Raw genomic sequence first — 23,433 nt, 5'->3', positions numbered from 1 at the left:
TCATGTTCTTGAGAAGAGGCTGCAACAGCTGCATGAAACTAATAACCTTATACAATTCTGAAATTGCACTTGTAAGAGGAAGTTGCAAAATTAATATGTGCATTTCCAAAGAATGTTAGAACTATACACCTGACAATGCTAATTAGAAATTATGCCATTCTCTGGAAAGCTTTTAAAGAATGTCTCCCCTAAACTGTCATCCTCTACCAAAACAATGGTAGACTCAGATTTAGGACAATAGTAAAGCAGTTATCTAGTATCAACCTTGTAGAGCTTTTAAATAATTATTTAAATATAAAGTCTATACAATTCTTGAAGCAAGTAATTCTAATGCACTATACTTTACTACTTTTTTTTTTTTTTTCCACCCCATAGTATGATTTTTGCATAGTAAGCATTTGTAAGTTTCAGCTTCAGGAACAGCTGAAAAAAAAAAAAAAAAAAAAAAAAACAAAAACACAAAAAGCACCACACATCTTAGATCTGCACTCAAAGGGCAAATCTCTAGAGCTGTCTAAGTATATTTGAGATTTCTCTACCCCTGTAAGACACAAGGAGCAGCCAAGCAATAAACAGTGAGAACAATTCTGTGCTTAAACATCACTATCTAACATCCCTTTAGACACTGAGTGAAGACATCTGCCCAGAAAGCATCCCAGATGGGACTTTAGGGGACAATTCTAAAAGACAGCAATTGCTGTTACATGTCTAATTCCTTTAAAAGAAAACAGGAGTTTACACTGTTTCCATATTTATTAGTTGAGGCCATGATCCTTAAAATATCACACCATATTCTATATTAATCACAACAGAATTATATGCAAAGATAAGATATTACAACCTTTGCTATTTTATATTCAATACACTATCAATCTTGCAAGCAAGTAGATATTTATGAAAATCCTTTAATGTTTGTATTTAATTCTGTAGCTTAATTTGAGAATATTGTGAATTAGGAGTCTTCAGCTTTGTTTCAATAACATATATATAATTAAAGGCCTGAAATAGTTGCCATACTTTGAACAAATGCTGTCCCATTGTTTGAACAGTTTGAAGTCAAAAGTAAATCCAATGAATAAATACAAATCTCATATCTCTGTTAAAGTCCCAGACTTTACTCTCAAAACATCAGTGGCTCTTAGTGTACATATTTTTAGTTCCTACCAGAGTTTGGGTACAAGCAGGAAAGGGAACTTAGAGAAGGATGATGGAGAAAATGTAAAAAGTGGTACAAAATAAAAGATTACTTTCTGAAGAGATGGAGAATGAGCTTTTTAGAGCAACTCCAAATCTTATTTTTTACCTGCTCAAAGCAAAGACACAGATCATTCCAGTCTGGTAATAATCTTTTTCATTTGCAGGGTTTGGGGATGAAAGCTAATCCTCCATGAATGTGCTTTGTCTGCACTTCTGGAGTTCAGGAGCAGATGGGGAAGAAAACAGACATAGTTCCCTCTCTTTTAAGTTGCATCTTCATAACTTTACCCACTTTTCCCTATAGACTAAGGTTTACTGTAAGTGTCAGCCTTCTCAATAACAAGTGAGGATTTGAGGGTACAGTTTTCTTTTCCAACAACCTATTTAAAAAGGGGGGATTTGGAGGACAATAGCAAGACCTACATGCCTTCTAACACCTGCAAACACTGTATGGCAGGGCACTTGCTTCTCCTGTTGCTAAGAGAACAAGCTGGAAGTGTTGGGTTTGTCTCAGGCTTTGTTTTTCATCATGAAGTGGAATTTCCTCTGGGAAAGATTAGCAAAGTGTGCTATCACCACCTTTCACTATAGTTCAGAATGAGATGGAAGAAGATGGACTTTAATTCTGCTGGTATCTTGAGAGTTGCAGTATTCACCCCCATCTTCCATCCTATAATTTTAGCCATTATAGTGCTGGAAAACAAAAAGTTGGAAAAATGCAACATGACAAATTCCAAAGCTAATCCTGGGATGCAAAATAAATCCTAGGTCAGAACTATTGATTACTTGGCATTCATCACTGGCAGCATCAAATGGGTGAGGAAGACGAAAACTTATCTTGAAAGCATTGTTACTAAGGTTATTAGAAATAAAATAAAATTAAACAAGGGAATGATGAATGATTTTTCAAGCTAAAATGAGTGTCTTGCCAGCTAAAATACTTGAAATGGAAAAGATAGTAAAAATTACAGGCAGTTGTAACCCCATGTAGAGTCCCGTTCAAACCTAAAAAATCAAATGATTCAATTAATTTTTTTTGTTCGTACTTTTGTTAACCCTGAAATGTCAACCACAGTTGTAAGAGAATGGGTTGGACTGTATTCGGCATTACATTACTACTGGACTTCTTAAACAGGTGTTATGTGCTAGAATTAAATCTTCTTTCATCTGCAATTGAAGATTCCTTTTCCCCAGGTAACCACATAGTCAGACAAAAGCTGATGCTCAAATTTTACATGTGGTGGAAAATAAAAAATCATTGCCAATTATTCTTGGTGGCTGGACTTGTGTATTCAGGAAGATTTTCCATAAGATTCCTTCACTTCTGAAGGAATGTGTCCACTCAGGCTACAATCACTCTTTGATAGGAACTGGGGTTTTTTGTTGTAAGACACCTTAAGAAAGATGTCAAAGTCTCTTACCCTTCTGCTGAATTATCAGAGCTACCTATACCATGGTATACATATCACATTTGGATTTTCCTTTTTTTGCAAGGAAAAGAAACTATACCTATTCCAACTGCAGAAGATAACTTTCAATAGCCCACAGGTTTCCAAATGTCTTCGGTGACATCAGCTTGTCAGCAGCTGCTAAGGCAGGAAATGCTAAGCTCTAAGAATCCATTTCATAGTGGTGATACGCTAATTCTTAGCCACGACAGGCCATATAGCATCACCTAACAGGTAACATTCATCCTGTGCTGATAGCTGATATAAGTCTAGATAGCTTCCAAGTCACCTGCAGTTTAATATATTTATGTGAAATTCAGTGGTACATAAACATTCTATAGGATGTTTACACAGGACTAATATTTATTCTGCACATAAAATACATGCTTGCTGCTGAGTGATGAAAGAGGTGAAGGAGGAAAAAACTGCAAAGATCTGAAATGAGGACAGTTCTAATTAATGTAAGCAAAAGTATAGCATAACATACAAGCCAAAATTGCCCTTTAGAGATTGTAGGTGGTGGTTTATTAGCAGTTTCAGAAATGTGATTTTACACTTTAAACATCAGCTCAATAGTCTCCAAAGTGAAGGTTTCTGCTTTCACTACTGAGGTATTATTTGGCTGAGTGCTACAATTCCAATTTGATCTTGCCACAGACAGAAACTTCCATGGTTAGTAGCACTGAAAACACAAATTAAAAGTTTGAAAAATTATATTAGCAGGAAATATTCACCCGCATATACCACAGAATTGTTTTGAAGTCAAGTTTCCTTGAACACTCTCAGTTTAACTATACACACCCTGAAAGGTTTTCCATTTTCTATACTTATTGTTAAGGTTCTCCACTGTTGCAGACCTTGAAGACAATAAGATGATTAATGTAACTATACCACATGAGGAAGATGTTCCCAGAATAAGTATATCTTGTACACTGCATTTCCACAAATGGTTGCTACTTCTAAATTAAATAGCTAATGGTGGGGAGCTGTATTGTCATACCATGGGACACTTAGTGCAACTCTGATAAGGAACATATTTATTTTGGCAAAGGAGCACAAAACAAACACTGCATTGCTTCTTATACCAGTGCTATCCCGGTTATCTTTGTACAGGATCACAATGTAGCATGAATTGTTCCATAGACTGTGGAGTGACAAAGGATAGAATTGATTTCAAAAATTGACAGTGCTTATCAGAAATTTAATTGCTATGAAATACAAACTGTTTTTTAAAACTGTTTGCCAGAACTGCCCATTCACCATTAAAGTACTCCCAGGAGAAACAAGATATGATTTTACATTAGAATAGTTCTGAGTTCACTAACAGACAAAAAGATATTTTTATGGAGTATACAGGGATAGATCTCTAGACCTCTGGTATTTTTGTTTGTTTACTTGCTTGTTTTGCGTTAGTTGGTCTTGTCCACTCACTGCCAGTAATTTACAGAATCACAGAATCATAAAATATCCCAAGTTGGAAAGGACCCACAAGGAAACGAGTCCAAATCCTAGACTGATAAATAATTTGACTGAAAATTTATAAATATCAATTCAAAAACAAAGTTTTATCAGTCCTTTTCATCTTTACTTCCAATGCTGAAGATTCATTGCTAGGGCAAAGAAGTTGAATGACAGTGCAAAGTGTTGAATGACAGCGTAAGATAACTACTTGGGCTCTTCATGTTTTCCTATAATCATTGCCCAAAGTAAGGTGCACATCATTTTAGGCACAGGTATATTTAACAAAGAATTGGAATGTAGCCCTCACTGTCACTATTTGAAAAGAAAATCTACACTGAGAGGATCACCAGGAACTCAGGAGAGGCTCCTGTTTTTTTGAAATCTCTGCATTTCTGAAACAGGCCACTGAATCCTAGCTCTTTAAGTACACCAGGAGCTGGGGAAGCCAAGACCACCTGACCTGCAAGAGCTTCTGGATCACAACAGCCATCCTGCATCTCAAAGTCAAGATCCTCAGGAAGATAAAGTTGTGCTTTTGAGAGTAAGAGGAACTAAGAGCTCTACAGAGACTATGAAATCAACAGGACCAGTGGCAGGTTGATGCAGGATTTTGCCTTTGTAAAAAGAGCTGCTTGTGGCTACCAACCCAAACTGAACTCAGTGGCAGCCCAGCTGCTAAACCTGGTTTCAGGACTGAGCTCTCCCTTCAACTGCTGCCTCCTATATAGCAAGAAAAGATCACAGAGCAAATAAAGTGCTACACATCCAGCAGCTGTAGTAGTATGGTTTCTATTAACTGCTTTCCCCTCTACCCCCAAAAGCCTTCTAATTCATGGATTCCCCTCAGCTTCTGCTGACACAGGTAAAGGGGCAAATAGCAACAATCATTTGCTTGCTTGCATTGATTCTGCCACAGAAAAGCATAAACAAAGCCTTCAAAGGGCTTGATCCAACCTCTTGCTGGAAAGCCAACCCCATTTCTCAGTAAATACATAAGTAACACATGTCTAAAGGAAAGGTCAAACATCTGTGCACAAGATGTACATAATCCTGCACAAAACCACCAATTCATCATCCTCACGCAGATAATATAGGTATTTTACTGAGGAACTCTTAAGGATTTAATTTGTTAGTTCAGCTAGGAATTTGCATGAGTTACTCCAGGAAACCCAGGGGAAGAGGGAATTATAAAAGCAACAGTAGAAGTTGTGTGTGTTTAAACCACTTCTGCAAATCTGTCTGTGAAGCTATACATACTGAATGTGAGGGAAAAACAACTATGAGAAAGAGAATCTGGTCTTCTCTAAGTAGCTGTAGCATAATGAACCCTTTAAAGTGACAGCCCAAGTAACAGGAAGAACATTGCTTAGACAGTCCTCACATCATACTGCTGTTATTAGATGTGCTCTATGGAGAAATTAAACTGAACAATTTAGCAGGGCAAAAATCTCACAAAAATTTCTTATTTGTATGCAATAAGAAAAAATCATTTGAACATGCAAAGAGAAAATATATCAGAAAGTGGGTTACCAGTTCTACAGGATTGGTCAAATCCTTGCAGCCTCCAAGATGACAACATTTAGAATTCCACCACCCTGATGAATCACTCACTTGAACTACAGACCCAGTTTCATCTCCTGGATCCCAAATTTAATAGAAAGCTGCAAGCAAAATATGGTATTGCAACATGTTAGGTCTTGTGCTGTTGCAGTATAAACACAGGCCTGAAGGATTTTGCAGTATTTTGCTGTATTTTTCTGTGTTTAAGTAGAAGAGAAGAAATAAGAAACAGTCATATTCTTTGTTTCCACTATTACTAGCTATTCTATAGCCAGGTTTCAAAATGTAGTGTTCTCAGCTTTACTTGTAGTATAAGAATGATAGCAACAATAAAGAGAACAACTAGAAAAGACTCAGAAGACATTGTAATGGGGCAAGAGAATGAGGAGCCATACAAAATAAATAAGGACCAGTAAGTCAGACCACATCAATAATGTAGGTCAGCAAGAATGTCTAGGAGTAAGCCTGTACAAGGTATTTGCAATTAAGAAAAGAAAATCCTGTGACCTCATGGCATGTCTTCCAAGCTGAATATCCCATGGCTACAATTAAAATTATTGTTTGGGTTAGTTGACCCTCTCTGCACATATACCCTGAGCTTTTAAAGTATTTGTTCTTTAAGGTGATAGGAAGAGATCGTGATGGTAGAAGAGGTCAGGTCTAGAACTGAACTGAAATAGAAATTGCTGCTGGCAAATTTCACTTTTTTTTTTTTTTTGTTTCCTTCTTAATTTCTAACTTTATTAAAAAACAACAACAACAACACACACACAAGAGAAATATTTACTTTCAAGGCCAGGTTTATATTGCCTTTCAAGATTTTATCAAGATTTTATTTTGGTAATTTGATTTAATTAACTCAGCCTACATATCTCTTAAACAATACTGAGTGTTCAGAACTCAGATATACATCCGATAGCTAATACGGCTCTCTCAATAGAGGCTAATCACTCTCATAGCTTCCAGTCATGCCCTGTATTCTTTTTTTTTTTTTCCTTTTTTTTTTTTCCCAGCAATATCCACAAACTTTGCAAAATAGCTATAAAATAAGCAAAAGTCACAGACCATTGTTTAGTGAAAAACAGCAATATTCTTTTTTGTTTGTTTGTTTGTTTTATTTTTTTTTGTTTTCTACCTATTGTCCAGTGACATAAGCAATGCCAGAAATGTAGGACTACATCTGTTTGACATACTGCTATGTGTTCCCTGTAGTCTTCCATATAATTCTAACCCAAAGTACTTCAATAGATGAATTAATTGTATCTGCAGTTGTAATACATCAACATAGCTTCATTATAGCTAATAGAACTACTAGAACTATACTGATTTATGCCAGTATACATTTTAATTAAAAAAAAAAAAAAAAAAAGTTTACTGAGCCACAGGATGATGCAGAGACATTTGTTCCCTTTCTGCAAATTTTCTTTGCAATGAATGTTCACAGTGAAAAATTAAGAGCGGCGTGGACACACACAAAACTGTGTATGATGCTCATGAAGGATATATAATAGTGCTTATCTTGCTCATTTTGTAAATCACTATTCTAATTCCACCATACTTCTATATTCCATCAGCTGGAGTAACATCACTAATATTACTTAAGCTTTCAGAGGGGAAGATTTACAGAGAACATGGATTTTCTATCATCATTCGTTTACCAAAAGCCTCCTCTCCTCTTTTTCATTATTCTGCAAACTGTGACAAATCAGGTTGATTACTGCATTGCACCATGTAAATATAAACAAAAGTGAAACATCCTTCCTTTACTCTGAAGGTGTCTGGCCTTCCATTGCTCAGCTATCTACAGCATTTTGCTGTGCTAAAGTAATCATGATTTAGTTTTTAGAAAAAGCATCTTTAATTATACAGTTATCTTTAATATCAGAAAAAAAAAAAAAAAAGAAAAAAAAGAGAGAAAAGAAAAGAAAAAGAAAAGAAAAGAAAAAAATACAGTTTTTCTTGGTTTTCAGAAGACAGCATTTCACACCCTAATGATTTTTTAAAACAAATTGAAAAAGTAAGTCTGAATAGTTTGAGAATAAATTACTCCAACATAAAGTGAGCTCTCATTCACCAATACTTAGAAATAGCTTAAGCAAAGATAAAATAATGTGTATTGTAATTAATATTTTAATTTGCTAAGAAAAGCTAAATAGTGATTAAACCCCTTCCCCTCCTCCTTCCCCCTGATAATAATGAAGCCAGGCAATTTCAAGAGAAGCAGAGCAGCCAGGAGTTTAATGTCGTTGATTAAGAACATGTTTCCATGGTGGCTATTATGTCCCTCTTTAAAAGAGGAAAACAAAACCAAGCCTTATTTCCTTTTAGAGCTACAGGGTTTCTTCTGCCTCCATAAGACAGACAACAAGAAAATGTTTAGGGATAATTAAAGGCAATTAGGCTCATCAAGGCTCATTTCTGGTCTAGCTCCACTTCTTCTCCCTACAATGTGTGCTAATTGCTGCTTCAACATTCCAAGTAGCATGGGTTATTTATTTATTTATTTATTTTGTACTTCCACAAAAAAGACTATTTGGTCATTACCAGCATTTGACAGTGTGAATAAGAGATTCCTGATTAGTGTTTTGTTTGCTTTTTTAAAGGTTTATACTACACATCCAATTGAATCTGATAATAAAGAATAATAAATTATCACTTAGCAATTGCATAGTACCTTCTGCTAGAGGATCTCAAAGTTCTTTGCAAACATTAATGAATTAATTCTTTCAACAGTTGTACATAATAGGTATCATCATCATAATTTTGTGGACTAGTGAACACAGGGATAAAGAGTTTGGGTATTACATTTAGTGTTGCAGTCAACATATGATGTTGGTTCCCTGTTTGTACACAATAGAAATATTAGTGTGTTTGACATAAACATGCCTCATGTGTAACTTTGCTTCTTCTGTTATAACTATTTTTGATTCATTGATATCTAGGTATGTATTTAAATGTCTGAAGAAGAAGACATTGAAGATATTTAAATAATGAAGATATTTAAATGTCTAAACTTTGAAGATAAATACCTATTGGGAAATTAGTAAGAGCCAGATATGCAGAACATGATATAAAAATATTCAAGTGCATCTACATTATTTGTTGCAGTGGAGGATATTAGGTAGTTTAGCTATCAGAAGCAGGAAAACTTCATTAACAGAACTCTCCAATTCTCAACTTATGACACTACAGTCATGACCTGCTCAACTCTACAGACTCCATGAAAAACTCCAGGTCACCTACCCAGCTCAACAGCTCTCCAGCCCTGAAAGCAGTTGGATGACACACACATTTAATTTTTCTACCAGAAAATTTCTTTCTGTACTGCTTCTAGGTCCAGAACACACAAAGTAATTTCATGCATGTTTTTATGATTTTGTTTGTGAGGTAATTGACAATACCTTCTCTGACAGTGAAGGAGGGATATGATCACTTGCATATACAGCACATGAAACAACAACTGACACAGTAATTTCACTTCTTTGAATACAGCATTTTTTTCATGTATCACACATCCAAATAACTCTGAATGAAATCACAGAATCATTTAGATTGGAAAAGAAGTTGAACATTGCCAAGTCTAAACATCTACCTAACACTACAAGTCCACTGCTATATAGATGCCAAGCCCCCATCAAAGTCCAGACAGGATCCATAAATTTGACATTTTTTCAATCTTCTCATCTTCTAAACCTGTCTAGTGAATATGATCAAATAGATTATGTTTCTCATAGAACAGAAGTTCATTCAGCATATGTAAAATCTGGATACAATTCTTTGCTTTAGAGGGACTTAAGCTCACATCTTCCACCTCTCTACAAAGCCACAAGGTGAAAGGAAGGAGAGATGTTACTCCTGTTGAAAGTGTTTTGCTTTGATGAATATTTAATAACTAAAAGAAGAATACAGGCAGCCACATGAGCACTAGCAATAGCAAATCTGAGTTTTGCCCCTTAAAAGCTGATTGCAGTCCCATTTCCACCATGTTGTCTGGTTGCTAGCACAATGTTTTGAGAGGTAAGAGAAGTACTGAAATGTATAGAAGAGGAGAGATCTGTACCGAATTTGCCACATGTTGACTGACTGAATTGGCTACATAAAAACTATATAATAAGGTACCATGATCACTACCTCCAATCCATTGTCCCCCAAAAATGCTTTATTTCAAAAGCATTATGACATGTCTTTTCAGTCAGCCTTAATAAATGAACGGTACAGTCATTTCCTACATCATCTGATGAGGGGGTTCTTCCAAAAGGCACCCAAAAAGCAACAGCGTGCTGCTACTTTTTTGTTTCACATACAAGACTCACACCAGTTCTGCAGATCTTAAATGCCCTGATTCATTATCCGCTGCCAAATAACTAGAGAGAGTTAGCATTATTACTGACATTAGCTACACCTACTTAGGGTTTCTCTAGGATCTTGAACAGCAACAAAGGAAACAATATGAACACCAGACATTCATAGAGGGTTTCTTTGGTGCACAAAAGTATGCTTTCTAGCAGATACAGTGTAGAGAGCAGTTTGGCTGAAAATTTCAAGCAGTAAGCTGTGCTTTTGTGCAGTCACAAAGTGAAGCTGAGAGCAACAATCTCTGGCTCTAAGCACAGCTGTCTCTGCTGCTACTTATCCATCTTTGCTCCAGGCAAGTAAGAAAGACCATGAAAAATATCTTGGCTCTGATCAGATGATTTCTTGCTTAATAATAAAAATGACCCCACTGCACAAATTTTAGTAGCTCCACCAAAATTGAATTGCTTAAATCAGAATGTGTTTTCTACCTGTTTACAGTATAGACCTCAGCATACCTTCGTCCTTCCAGACACCTGTATCTTCCCAAAGATATTAGCACAACTGCACACTGTATTTTAGTGAGAAAAGAGACAGAAACCTTGCTATGTAAGTTTGAATATGAGAGTGTAGTCTATTTACAACTCTCAATAAAATGTGCTTTGGGATGAAAGCAGTATGTTGTTTTTTTTTTTTTTTTTAATTGAACTTTAGTGTATTCTACAGGTTTTGTGAAAGCAAGAAGCAACCATTTGGATTTTCTTAAAAAGAGTATTATGATTTAATAAAAGAATATAACACACTTGGAATGGTCAGAGAGGAACAAGACAGCATGACTCATTTTTAAAATAGAAGTACTTTGTTCGTTTCTCAAAAGCTGCTCCCATTTTCAGTACATGTCCCTCCATGTACTTTTGCAGCTGAAAAATTAGTTACAATATTCTTTTGGTTCCTTGAAATTTCTAACCAGTAGAAACAGGAGATTTTTTTCATATTTATAAATCAAATAAACTTAAAAAAATAAAAATAAAAAATCACTTCAAGTATTTCCACAAACCTTTTAGCAGACCTGTTGAGTAACAATTACTACATATGATGTAAAGTCTGTGAACAGGGTCTGATGTAAGTCCCTACTCAACCATATGTTGCATAAAACCCCTATATCAAGGATAACAGATTTTTTACTTGCTTAAAATTGTTCTTAAATTAATATTTTTTTCCTCCCTGCCAGTACTCATGCCAATTCAGCAAAGAAAGGCTTTCTAGATCAATCTTTCTTGCTTCACTTTCCTCTACTACATTTGTGAACATTTGTTTTGTAGGGTCAGGTGTCATTCTGAGACCCACAGGTGGCAATAACCTCCTCAAATATAGTTCTGGACCTCTCTTACGGAGAACAAGCACACACCTCACTTCTAAGCTAGTCTTTTAGGTAGGCAGCTCTGGACTCACAAAGATAATGCTCTGCAGTAGGTGGGGATAAGGCATCTTCAGAAAGGGTGTTAGACCATGTGTTACAGAGATACACTTACAGCAGAAGGGAACGCAAATTGAGAATTAAACATTTTTTGTTATTTGCTAGTTACAGAGACTAGATCCAGTCAGTGCCACTAACCAGTTGCTGTGGTCTTCCTACTGACACAAAAGAACATAAAACACTTTAACAATCACTTCGCCATTTAGGAATTGAGTCCGTGCTGTTTTTTATCCAAGACTTCTTGAGCACCAAATGGTGAAAGGCATTGCTGAATTCCCCCATGAAAAACCTCATATGGCCCTTCCTTACTAGAGTGGTAGGACAGGCAGAACTTTACAGCATGTCAGAGTTAGTCTTTAGTCCACACAGTAATGTACTTAGAGATTAAAAAAGACAAACGGAAAAAAAAAATCAAAAAAAAAAAAAATCTGAAAATGGTGTTTACTGGATACATTTCTGAGGTCTGGGTAGTTAACAGTTACTTTCCATGGTTTCAAATTGTTTTCTAATACATTTCTTGTCATAGCCTGAGAACTCCTTTCACTAATCTAACAGTTGATAATATGACATTCTTGTTTTCGGACAAATAGTCAAGGATACTGTGAAGTTCCTCCTATCCAGAAACTCATTTAATACTCAGATATTTGTCTTATTCTATGAATTCTGCTACTGTGTGAGGTAAAGACAGACAAGAATTGTGCTAGTACATCCATTATTAGGATGAGACCTTTAATACTTTTTCAAGAGCAGCTATAAAGGAGGCTGTAGGGAGGTGGGGGTTGGTCTGTTCTCCCACGTGCAGACATTGGAACAGGCTGCCCAGGGAAGTGGTGGAGTCACCATCCCTGGAAGTATTTAAAAGACGTTTAGATGTAGAGCTTAGGGATATGGTTTAGTGGGGACTGTTAGTGTTAGGTCAGAGGTTGGACTCAATGATCTTGAGGTCTCTTCCAACCTAGAAATTCTGTGATTCTGTGATAATACTTTTTCAAGAGCAGCATAACTTATTTGTCCCTATCCTTTAGGGGAAAAAGGATCCTGGGCCAGGAGCTGGCGGGGCTCATTGATAGGGCTTTAAACTAGGTAAGAAGGGGGATGGGGCTGAAACAAGGACTGTTGGGGCTGTGCCAGGGGGAGCAATGGCAAGGCCGGAGGATAAGGTAAAGGCCCAGCTGAAGTGCATCTACACCAATGCACGCAGCATGGGTAACAAACAGGAGGAGCTGGAAGCCATCGTGCAGCGGGCAGGCTACGACTTGGTTGCCATCACGGAAACGTGGTGGGACCAGTCTCATGACTGGAGTGCTGCGATGCCTGGCTATAGGCTCTTCAGAAGGGACAGGCAGCACAGAAGGGGTGGCGGTGTGGCTCTCTATATTAGAGAGTCTTTCGATGTTGTAGAACTCGAGGCTAGGAATGACAAGATCGAGTCCCTTTGGGTTAGGATCGGCAGGGACAACAAGGCTAGTGTCCTGGTCGGGGTCTGCTATAGACCGCCGAACCAGGATGAGGAGACGGATGAGGAGTTCTACAGGCAGCTGACAGAAGTTGCAAAATCGTCGGCGCTTGTACTCGTGGGGGACTTCAACTTCCCTGACATATCCTGGAAGCACAACACAGCCCAGAGGAAGCAGTCTAGGAGGTTTCTGGAGAAAGTGGAAGATAGCTTCCTGACGCAGCTGATTAGTGAACCTACCAGGGGTGGTGCCCTGCTAGACCTTCTCTTCACAAACAGAGAAGGACTGGTGGAGGATGTGATTGTCGGGAACAGTCTTGGGCAGAGTGACCACGAAATGGTGGAGTTCACTATTCTTGGCGGGGCCAGGAAGGGAACCAGTAAAACCACTGTATTGGACTTTCGGAGGGCTGACTTTGGGCTGCTCAGGACACTAGTTGGTGGAGTCCCATGGGAGGCAGTTCTGAAGGGCAGAGGGGTCCAGAAAGGCTGGGCGCTCTTTAAGAGGCAAATCCCAATGGCGCAGGAGCGGTCTATTCCCATGCGCCCAAAGATGAGCCAGCGGGGAAGAAGACCAGCCTGGCTCAACAGAGAATTGTGGCTTGAGCTTAGGAGAAAAAAGAGGGTTTATAATCTTTGGAAAATTGGGCAGGCCACTAAGGAGGACTATAAGGATGTAGCAAGGCTGTGCAGGGACAAGATTAGGAAGGCCAAAGCTCATCTGGAGCTCAATCTGGCTACTGCTGTTAAAGATAACAAAAAACGCTTTTATAAATACATCAACACCAAAAGGAGGACTAGGGAGAATCTCCATCCTTTACTGGATGCAGGGGGAAACTTAGTTACAAGAGATGAGGAAAAGGTGGAGGTGCTTAATGCCTTCTTTGCCTCAGTCTTTAGCGGCAAAACCGGTTGCTCTCTGGATACCCAGTACCCAGAACTGGTGGAAGGGAATGGGGAGCAGGATGTGGCCCTCACCATCCACGAAGAACTGGTTGGTGACCTGCTACGGCACTTGGATGTCCACAAATCGATGGGGCCGGATGGGATCCACCCAAGGGTACTGAGAGAACTGGCAGAGGAGCTGGCCAAGCCACTATCCATCATTTATCAGCAGTCCTGGCTATCGGGGGAGGTCCCAGCTGACTGGCGACTAGCAAATGTGACGCCCATCTACAAGAAGGGCCGGAGGGCAGACCTGGGGAACTACAGGCCGGTCAGTTTGACCTCAGTACCAGGGAAGCTCATGGAGCAGATCCTCTTGGGAGTCATCATGCGGCACTTGAAGGGCAAGCAGGCGATCAGGCCCAGCCAGCATGGGTTTATGGAAGGCAGGTCCTGCTTGACGAACCTGATCTCCTTCTACGACAAAGTGACGCGCTGGGTGGATGAGGGAAAGGCTGTGGATGTGGTCTACCTTGACTTCAGCAAGGCTTTTGACACCGTCTCCCACAGCATTCTCCTCAAGAAACTGGCTGCTCTTGGCTTGGACTGGCGCACGCTTCGTTGGGTTAGAAACTGGCTGGATAGCCGGGCCCAAAGAGTTGTGGTAAATGGAGCCAAGTCCAGTTGGAGGCCGGTCACTAGTGGCGTCCCCCAGGGCTCGGTGCTGGGGCCGGTCCTCTTTAACATCTTCATCAATGATCTGGATGACGGCACTGAGTGCACCCTCAGTAAGTTTGCAGATGACACCAAGCTAGGTGCGTGTGTCGATCTGCTCGAGGGTAGGAAGGCTCTGCAGGAGGATCTGGATAGGCTGCACCGATGGGCTGAGGTCAACTGTATGAAGTTCAACAAGGCCAAGTGCCGGGTCCTGCACCTGGGGCGCAATAACCCCAAGCAGAACTACAGGCTGGGAGAGGAATGGTTGGAGAGCTGCCAGGCAGAGAAGGACCTGGGAGTGATGGTGGACAGTCGGCTGAATATGAGCCAGCAGTGTGCTCAGGTGGCCAAGAAGGCCAACGGCATCCTGGCTTGTATCAGAAACACTGTGACCAGCAGGGCTAGGGAGGTGATCGTCCCCCTGTACTCGGCTCTGGTGAGGCCGCACCTCGAGTACTGTGTTCAGTTTTGGGCCCCTCGCTACAAGAAGGACATCGAGGTGCTTGAGCGGGTCCAAAGAAGGGCGACGAAGCTGGTGAGGGGCCTGGAGAGCAAGTCCTATGAGGAGCGGCTGAAGGAGCTGGGCTTGTTCAGCCTAGAGAAGAGGAGGCTCAGGGGTGACCTTATCGCTCTCTACAGATACCTTAAAGGAGGCTGTAGAGAGGTGGGGGTTGGCCTGTTCTCCCATGTGCCTGGTGACAGGACGAGGGGGAATGGGCTAAAGTTACGCCAGGGGAGTTTTAGGTTAGATGTTAGGAAGAATTTCTTTACTGAAAGGGTTGTTAGGCACTGGAACGGGCTGCCCAGGGAGGTGGTGGAATCACCATCCCTGGAAGTCTTCAAAAGATGTTTAGATGTAGAGCTTAGGGATATGGTTTAGTGGGGACTGTTAGTGTTAGGTTAGAGGTTGGACTCGATGATCTTGAGGTCTCTTCCAACCTAGAAATTCTGTGCTTCTGTCCATTTCTTTGAGATACTGAATATGAAAAGAAGGTTAGGCCTGTACTGTCCTCTACAGAGTCTTTTTGAGATGTCATAGTTGAAACATCACCCATGAAAACTAGTTACATCTGGTCAGGTACTTTATAAAGATTCGGTAATTTCCTGTGATGTTCAAATGTCCTGCTACATTTCTAGTCCTAAACAAAGAACTATTCATTTTTAACTACAGTGGTATGGATTACAGTACTGATTACAAGTTAGATAGAACCTTGCTTTAATAATTAAACAAGGCTGAGAAGGGATCTAATTTCTTTGATTATCTTTGACTTTGCATTCTACTTCAGCTTTGATCTGGACAAGTAGATAAATGGCTTATGTAGAAGGTGGTACAACTTTGTTCACCTAACCCTGGAAGGTGCGCTATATATATAAAAATATATATATATATATATATACACACACACACACACACATATATATATATATATACACATATACATGCACATAGCAGACACTTAGCTGATGTTTGCACTCCTGGTTTTTAACTGAATCCAGTGCAAGTCTGGAGTGCTCTGTAGGTCATAGTACAAGCAAACTAGGATAGAATTTCCAAAGCCTATCTCTAGGACTCCATCCACTTCTAAATTTCCTTTATCTACTATACTTTTGATCAGGGACAATAGATATTTTCAAAGGCTTCAGCTGAGACAGCTTCAAGGTTTTTCTTCTCCTGAGAACACAAAGATCATTAGCAGAATCCCTGATCTCATTTAGTCTCTTGAGACTAATCTTTTTAGTCTTTACTTACCACAAACATCAGCTACAAGTTGTTATGAATTAACATGCTCATATTTTCTGATATTAAGCTTTCTGGGTCTCAACTACTTTCAACTCTATTACATGGAAAAATGCAAAAAAAGTTTGTCTTCTATTCCCTAAAAGTGATAGATACAAAGATATAAAAGTCTCTAGATACAGAGAAAATAAAGATGGCATGTTTCCAGCTGGAACTGCTCATATACTGCCAAAAGCAAGGGTGGGGCAATAGGCTCCTGAAAGACCTGGAATTTAAATAAATAAAGCACTTACTAAACTGCTAATCACTATCAGTTTGCTTAACCTCTGCTCCCCAGTCAAAGGGAAAGTAATTTCAGCATCACAAATATGTGGTTTTATATCCCTATCCCTTCAGCCATTGTATCACCCCTCAAGCTGTGCACTCAGCATTAAGCCCATGTTGACTGTAAGCACTGTGGCATTTTATGATTTTAGAATATTATGATTTATGTGATTGAAAGTGGTAAGTGGTGATGAGAAAAATAGCCTTTTCCTTTTTTCCACTAATATCCATTTCAGAACAAGCTTCCATTTTCTGTATGAGTATTCTCAGTTGTACCTGCTACAAAAGTACTGCTAGAGAAACATCCGTTCTTGCTTGCACCTTGTGGATCTGAATTTTCCAAAGTATTGACTGTTGGTACCTGTGACCAGTCAGAAAGTGCAACAAACATATTTGTGTTTGGTCCACAGTAGGTAAGTACCTGGGATTGTAATTTCTCTGCTGAGGACTCTCAGTAACATAGAAATTTTAGTCTCACATACAGTCAAAGCACTAGGCACTCCATCAAAAATCCTATTACTTTGACATAGGCTCCCTATGGGAGTTTATGATGAGCTATTTTAAAGACTTAACCTGTTGGAGAGCATCACACGGAATGTGTACTTGAAACACTTTTCTTTCTCTTGCCTTTCCTAAGAGTCCAAATCAGCTGTGGTTTTTGTTTGTTTGTTTGCTTTGTTTTCAGGATCTCTGTATTGGTCTTTCTGCAGCCAGGAGTCTGTCATTGTCTCACAGTCTCTACAACACAGACAGATCCAGTGCAATTTGGACTGTGAACAATTGGTATTATTCTTTCAAAAAATAAAACACTGTACAGCCATTTTCTCTAAAACAATTCTTCACATAAACGTGACCTTAGTACTTATAATGACTTTTATTTTTTTATACCTTTTTGAAAACCTATTGAATAGCCAAGTAACATATTTTTACACTGTAATGAAGGGTACATATCCCTATTTTATTTAAAAAGAATGGGGGGTTTAGAATAAAGGCTACAGAACACCTGAAAGTGACAAGAATGTCACTTTATCACAAAAATCACCTTTACTGGAAAACAAAGCACTTATTTACCTATTGCTCAGTGATGGCAGTACAAAAAGGGCAAAAATTACCATACCTGTGAAAAAGGAATAGTCATTGCTTCAGATTTCAGCTTCCATCTCTCAGGTATGGTACTTCTATTTTTTATAGTATTTGTTTTGCCATATGTTTCTTACATTACAGATGAATCTATTCTAGGGTCGCAGGGGTTGGGTTACGATATGACTAGATACATGGAAATACAGCAGGAGTGATTTACAGTGTGTCATTTGTGTGAAACAAATTGGCACCTAACCTATAGTATCTATGTTTGTATCTGGTTGAAGGATATAACACTGTTTGTGAAGTACATCACATTTGTTATCTTGCTGTAACATGGATTTCCCTTGAAATGACTTGCTCTTGCACCACTTATGAATAGATGGAAGAAGCTTAGCACGGGTGCTTTCATGTGAAGAAATGAAATGGAAGCCCCTACGCTAAGATCTGCAATTTAATTCCTACCATACATACAATTTCAACTTGACTTCATCGGGTAACACAACTCTGATTTATCATGTACAAAAATAGTTCTTGAAGAGATCCACAGCATTTTATTTTTTATTTTGTCCATTAAAATCCAGATTATGATCCATGATCATAATACTGAGTGCTGAAATCACTCATATGTTTTCAATTGCAATTATTACTCAATGCGTATGAGTAATTACTCATGAGTGGGAGAAATGGCTGCAAGCATTTCTTTTAATACTGAAACTTTTCTCTTCAGAGATTCTAACAGCTGTTGGCTTCTAACTGTTACATGCTGAAAGTCTATTCTGCCTCTCCTCTTCTTCCTTGACATTTTTTCTCTTGTTGTTGCTCACATTGAGTAAACTGTCTTCAGGATACATTTAAGAATATTAACATTGCAACCTGGATAATGTGATGAAAGTTGTTAAAATGTAAATTTGCTTATGTAAATCTTTTTTCTCATTTTAATTTAATGCCAGTATTCAATAATAATAATAATAATAATAATAATAATAATAATAATAATAATAATAATAACAATAATAATAAAAGTAACAGAAATGCCAAATTTAATAGCAGTATAAGAAAATTAACAGAAACCAGCTGGAAAAACTTATGAACTTAGATTTTCTGCCAGTTTATTTTGTATTTATTTATTTATTTATTTTTAAAGAGGGAAGCACAATGGCACCTCAGTAGAAAGTAACCCAGTGTACTTTGCTGTGAGCTGAAAATACCAGCTGCACAGGCCAGCTCTTCTGGATTGTTTTTTTTGTTTATTAACTGTTCAACATGAATAGAGGTCTCAAGCTAGCAGAGTTAATAGAACACTTACCATGATCATTTTGAGGATTTAAAATATTTCCAACTGGAAAATATCTAATTAAGTGTGTTAAAATGAAAGCACACTATATGTGGATGATTCCAAGCATGGTTGGTACTGCTAGATATAACAGGGCACCAAGTATATGGTAGACACAGGGCTAGGGTATGCAAAGCCCACACTCTCCCTGAGGAAGAGCAACTCAGACACTTGATGGTAGCCTCTGGCTAGCAAAAAAATAACAGACCTGAGTAGGCAGTTGTAAGGATGCAATGGAGTTTTAAACAGGCACTAGCAACACTTTATCAGCAACTTATGCCAGAAGAATTTTATTCTACAAGTAGAACACATTCTATTCATTCTGATAAACTCTGAGCTTGCTTTGCCTTTTCCTGGTTGTTTCTTATAAACACTCATCACCTTTGCCCTTTCTCATTTGGTTATGCCCTTTATCCATGCACAAATGTATGCTGGGGCCACTCTGCTAGAAAGCAGCTTTGCAGAAAAGGACATGGGATCCTGATGGTCTTCAAGGTGAAAATGAGCCAGCAACATGCCCTTGTTGTAAAGAAGGCCACTGGTATTCTGGATTGCATTAGACAAAGCACTGCTGGCAGCTCAAGCTTAGGTTCCTTCCCTTCCACTCAGCACTGGCAAGGCCACCACTGTGTCCTGTTCTGGCCTTCCCACTGTAAGAGACATGGAGCTACTGGAGAGAGTCCAACAAAGGACCATGAAGATGATAAAGGGACTGGAACGTCTCACTGTGAAGAAAGGCTGAGAGAGCTGGGACCATTCAGCCTAGAAAAAAGAAGACTCAGGGGTGGACCTTATCACTGTTTATAAATATCTGAAGAAAAGGTGCACAGAAGATGGAGACAGACTCTTTTCAGTGGTGCTCAGTGACAGGGCAAGAGGCAATGAGCACAAATACAGGAAGATCCTTAACACTTTTCTTGAAACACTTTTTAAATCAAAGGATGACTGAGCACTGGCACTGGTTGTCCAAAAAGGTCGTGGAGTCTCCCTCCTTGCAGATCTTCATAAGTCACCTGGACATGATTCTGGGCAACCTCATCTAGGTGGCCCTGCTTGAGCAGGGGTTTGGATAAGATGACCTTCAGAGGTCCCTTCCAACCTCAGCCATTCTGTGATTCTGTTATTCTGTGATTCCGTTATCTTTCCAATCTGATTCTCCATACTTTCAAATAGTTTCTTCTATACCTTGTCTGGCCCATATAGTAGCACTTGTAGGCATACGTGGTGCTCAGCGTTTCCACCTCTGCTTGTACTGAATATATTGTCATGTACTGACTTGGTGCTATCTCACCCTTTCCATTTCCATTCTTCTTCTTGGCAACCTTCTTGACATTTATTCTGTGTTGCTTTGGCATATCTCTGACAGTTATCAGTAGTAACTTTTATTAAAGACAGGTGCTTCTGCATCTTTATAGAAAATTTTACATACGTTAAATGTGAGCTATGAGTTCATCTAGCAAAAGTTAGTTTAGAGATCATAATTTTGGATTCCCAGCATTTGGGAGTAGGAGTCCAACAGATGTGTACAAACCACAAATTACAAAAATTACAAAAAAACCTCTCACTGTAGTAACTCCAAGGGAATCAAATTGTAGTGGATGGGTACAATAATATCAGCTGAGCATTTGCACATATCCATGACTAGCCAGGCAAATTATTTAAATTTGCTGCTACAAACAGAGTATTTGCAACATAAGTAGGCACACAGAATTCTGGGCATATTATACATAATTTAAAAACGTTGGCCAAAGGTTTCTTCCCTAATGAATTTTCCTGAAGAAGCAACTATCTTAGAGCCTCTGTTAGAAATGCCTGGGAGCACTACCGTTAAAAATCAAACCAAAACAAAATGGATTTTTTCTTCTAACTGCATTTTTTTTTTCTTCGCTATAGAATAAGCAGTTAGTCTACTTTTCTTGCAGTCTTTACTGCAAAGCTTTCCCAGGATGCTCTACCTCGTCAGAGCCCATTAAACTCATCAGCAAATAGAAATGTCCTCAGCCTAGATTTAAAACCCCAGTCTGATCCAGTATTTCAGATCTTGGCCAGGAATTTCTTTCACAGTCACCATCTGTAATGACTGAGAGGTCAGAGGCTACTTTGCTACTCAATAGTGCAAATGGAACTACAGCAAATGTACTGGAGTTCACTCACTGCCAATTGTAAGGACAAGGCTTGTTTTGCAATAGGGCATGGAAGATTAAAATAACACAGGGAACTTGACTAGAGGATGAGTCCAAGTGGACCTTGAAGGAAGTAATTACTTTGTACTACTGTATTCCCTTCTTCCCCCCCTCTGCTCTTTCACTTCTTTATGTGCTTAATTGTAAATTACCCTCAACTCCTTCTACCATTGTTTTAGTTTTTCCTTGTGCCACTGAAGCGACTCGAAAGTGCTGGTACTAAATTCCTGCTGTAAAACCAGTGCCAATACTTGGGTGTCTATGAGCTTTGGAGCACTTTGAGCACTGGAGCTAGTGACATTACAAAGCTTGTTAACGTAAAATCTTCTTTGTGTTACATTTTTTGCAATACATTTTACAAAACCCTACCCCAGGGAGCCAAGGGGCAGTTGCTTCTTTATTACATTTTAGAAGAGCCACATTATTAGCGTTCCAGTCTATATATTATGAAATTAAGTGGATACCCTTGGGGTTAATTCCTTGTTGTAATTGTAATGAAAAGAAACAATTTCTAACCCTCCATTTAAGATCTATAACTATTAAAATCCACTAGTCTTAGTGACTCCTGGGGCCAGTGAAGTACTTCAGTGTATATGAAAAAGGGCACTCCTACAGTGTCCAATATCAGTAATTTATAAAAATAACAGCCTCCAAGTGGGAAAACTAACAAATGAGTTTCCATTGAGCCCCTCCCTGCTGTTTACCATTGCACGCTGGATTCATCAACTACGTAAAATTATATGCATATAGAAATTATAGATCTGGGTTGCAAGATTATATTTTGCATAGAGTAGGAAAGGTAGAGCAGGAATTATACAATGCAGTGATTAAATACAAGAAAAATCACACAATACAGTCATAGAGAATCATATAACAAAAAAGTATTGAAAAGGTTTTTATTTTTTTTCCCCAGAGGCGTCTCTGTAGTAAGAGATAGCTTCAACCAATTTTAACTGAAAATAAAACATTTTTTTAAATATTTGAAGGAAAACCAGCTATGTAGAAAAGTTTTACTTTCCTCTAAAAATGCTTAATTTATTCAGCTTGGGAAGTATATGATAGTATACTATAGCTACTGTCTACTTTTGATGTTTTACAGTGTATGTAGCTGCACGTTGTAACAATTCCTGCTCACTGGTGTTTTCCTTTCCTATTGAACTTAATATGGCCAGCTTTTATGTCATCGTATGTGGCAGATTTCACTATCTCTCCTACACACTTGCACCCCTGTTCTCTTTACATAACACTTAATAGAGAGAGAAACATTTTCATAAATGAGAAAAAAATTGATTTAAAAAACACAGTGCTTAGAGGGAGATGCAGGAATATGGCACTACAAGAACCAGTTATTAAATCATTTTTATGGACTGACTAGATTTAAATTTGACAGCAAACCTTTAGCATGCAAAATATACACCATCAGATAGTGCCTTCCAATTTAATATCCTTATTAAAATCATTGTTTCTATTAAGCTAAAAATTGTATAAGTGCATTATTGTCTAATAAAGCATAAATTTCCATTTGGTATGTATTCATGCTCAATGGATATACTAATTTAATAATAGAAAAGCTTTCTAGGACTTTGCTAGAGTTGCCATGTGAAAAAGAATATCCCTTTAAGATTTCAGGAGTGGTCTGTCTTTTTCATAAAGGTACTTCTTTAGCTGTGGTTGACATACCTTTATTACCATTTAACTTTCTATTTTTATTCATCATAGTATAAACTCCCTTAGGAGAAAGGAAAAGGCTCTTACAAGACATGAAAGAAAGAAATAGTTGTTGCTTTTAAGAATACCATTCTGCCAGCCAATAAAGTATGATGTAAGTTGCCGTATACAGAGGAGTTTAGACCCTATTTCTTATTTTTAAGGAAAAAAAGGAATGAGACATCATTTTTATATGTCACTGATCATTGAAAAATGGGATTCCTTTTATAAGTATTTACTGTAAATTCATGTTAATGTCACTTGTTCCTATTGGCAAGCCATGGTGAAGAATTTCCTTATGTCTCCAGTGTTTACAAACCATTTACAAATCTGATCATTCACAGCTTGTGCACTCTCTAGTCATCACACCAACCAGCGAAACTAGCACCGCCATCTCAGGCTGGTGTCTTAGTGAGATTTAAATTGCCAGCTTGAAAGGACAAAGACCTGTTACTCTTGCCTGCCTTTAAAGGATTACAGAAAGTTGTAATCCAATTTCATTTGTGTTGCAATTATTGTAAGGCTGATAGGGAAACACAAATGCTATTGTCTTTATCATTGGCACTGTTTA

This window comes from Anas platyrhynchos, chromosome 8 (assembly GCF_047663525.1).
Source record: "Anas platyrhynchos isolate ZD024472 breed Pekin duck chromosome 8, IASCAAS_PekinDuck_T2T, whole genome shotgun sequence".
NCBI lineage: Eukaryota > Metazoa > Chordata > Aves > Anseriformes > Anatidae > Anas > Anas platyrhynchos.
The sequence above is the reverse complement of the archived record's forward strand: the minus strand, read 5'-3'. Positions refer to the sequence as shown.